The 2,338-nt window shown below is 38.9% G+C and overlaps 1 pseudogene; it reads left to right on the top strand.

Moving 5' to 3' along the window:
* LOC119587412 overlaps window positions 1-2,338 on the top strand; it is a 4,767-nt pseudogene extending 2,429 nt beyond the window's left edge.

Here is a 2,338-nt window from a genome sequence, read left to right as displayed (position 1 = left end):
AATGTAGTCCGCTGTATATAGTTGCAGCCTAATAGAGAAAGATGTTTTGTCGAAAATAGTGCAGTAAGTTATAGAGGTCAGTGAAACGAATTTTTCTTATGAACCATTTTATCTAGTTTTTCATTGTACAGTAGAGGAGTAATTAAGTTAGTTAAGTAGCAAAAACACAGCTAGTGAAAATCTGTGATCTTAAACATGGTTTACTATTTTGTTTGGTGCTCATATACTAAAGGATACTTCAATGAGAAAGATTTAAAGATTTCCCTAACATTCACAGCCTCGTTTGATGGTCTTTCCCGACAATACGACAATGATGTTCAACGCTCTTTTTATCTATGATTGTGTTATGCAGAACACACACATATTTTACAATGTAATCAATCAAATCAACTTGGGTTCCACACACTTTGACAGTAAACGCCATTTGCTGTATAAAATGCCAAAAGCACACTCACCAGTTTTCCCACATCTGGCTAAGCGTTGGTTGAAGGTTGTATCTTCAATCGTGAAATTACGTCCACCATACGGTTTTGGAAGGAAAGGTAAAGGGGGATAGGCTGCATCCCCCACATACATATACGGGGCTTTGACATTTGTAAGTGGTAGGTAAGAAGGTTCAGGAATTTCTAGTTTTCTCCTTGTCAAGACAGTGTACAGCTCCGAGGCCTGGAGCGTACCGCCATCACTTTGCTTTCCAAAGCCTCCTATATCAATAGCAATGACCTTGTAGTGTGCATCTGCAACAGCTTGAATGACAATTTTGGGGACATTGAACATATGTTTTCCATCACCTGAACCTAAACAGTTAGGGAAATTCTAGATGCTGTAGAAATCTTCAGCGATCAATTTAAAAGACTCCTTTGTTGGTACTGGCATGTGTTCCTCATGCAGTTCTTCCCAAAGTGCGATAAGAGTCTTTCCCACTGTTGTCACTCCGACACTAAACGAAAATGCAAGGGCACGGAATAACGATCCTGTGGCTTGATATCTGAAATAATATAATAAGCAATGTCAGTAAACGATGATGAATATGATAATACGATCGTTGTTGTTAGCCTTGGTGCAGCTTGAAAATGTGCTTGCATGCATGTGTGTGTGCATTTTGCCTATAGAGTACAGTACAGTCTTGAAGGTTGTCTGTCCAGGATATGTATGTACAGTATTAACATAATACGTATCATTATCAAACCTTTTTTTTACCACTTCCCAAATCTTTTTGTCTTTTCAGAGACTGGTTAAAAAGAATGGAAATATCTTAGAGACCAGTTTGCTGTGGACCTTGGGAAAATTCCACCAGCTCGATCAGGTGAAGCCACAGGTGACACTCCCACATCAAAGTGGCAGTATTTCAAGTTACTGCATTACCTGAAAGACGTCGTGAAAGCAAGAGCCTTAACTGGAAAATTATCAGGTGTGCTAAACTAGTGATACTGCTGAAACCTCATTACCAGAATCACCTCAAGTAGAATGCCAAATGGGTACCATGGAGCTCCCCTTGGCTACGGAGGAAAGTGCGTCAGCCTCTTCAGCCCACACTAAAGACACCTAAACGCAAAGATGAAGTTAAAAGCAATGGCTCGCCTCACCTGCCACCCATCAGAAAAATGGGAGCTACCAAACGCTCTAAAACAAATGACTACAACCAGAACATCTTGGATATTGAACAACAACAAAATTAAGTACTTGAAAGAAAAAATAAATCGCAAGCAAGACAAAGAAGATGACGAGGATCTGATGTTCTTCAAATGTTGGTTACCTCATGTTAAAAGAATTCCTGCTGTGCAGTTGCTGATAGAAGGCGCCTACGGGAACTTGTACAACAATTTCCATATTCAGTGCCTACCATATCTCCCTTTTCAGATACCCATGGTTCTTCTTCCTCAGCTTTTGTTTATACTCCACAGGTGTCTCCTTACTCCTACGCCCACTCTCCTATGCAGTCTCATTGTTATACTACAAATATGACTTCACAACCTATGTAATACAATAACAGTCTTAGTATTACACATATGTCTGTACTAGGAGAAATGCTTATATTTTGTTATTAGGATTAATGATATCTGCATCTTTACTTTGTTGTGTTATCAGACCTATACAACATAAACTAGAATTCAAATGAAATTGATTTGTTCCCTGTACTATCTATGATTATCCTCATATGAATAAAGTAATATGAAACTGCTTTTAGCATCAACATTGAGCTCACCTTGATAGTAATGACAAGTGTTTCTTCAGGCTGGATGGGCTGCTCGTGCCAGTTGCATCATGTCTTCACCCTTATACTCGTTGTTTTGTCAGCCATGTGTCTAATTACTTTTTTTCTAAATTCTATGTCATT

This window comes from Penaeus monodon, chromosome 22 (genome assembly GCF_015228065.2).
Source record: "Penaeus monodon isolate SGIC_2016 chromosome 22, NSTDA_Pmon_1, whole genome shotgun sequence".
NCBI lineage: Eukaryota > Metazoa > Arthropoda > Malacostraca > Decapoda > Penaeidae > Penaeus > Penaeus monodon.
Note: the sequence above shows the minus strand (reverse complement) of the source record. Positions and strands in the feature narration are given on the sequence as shown.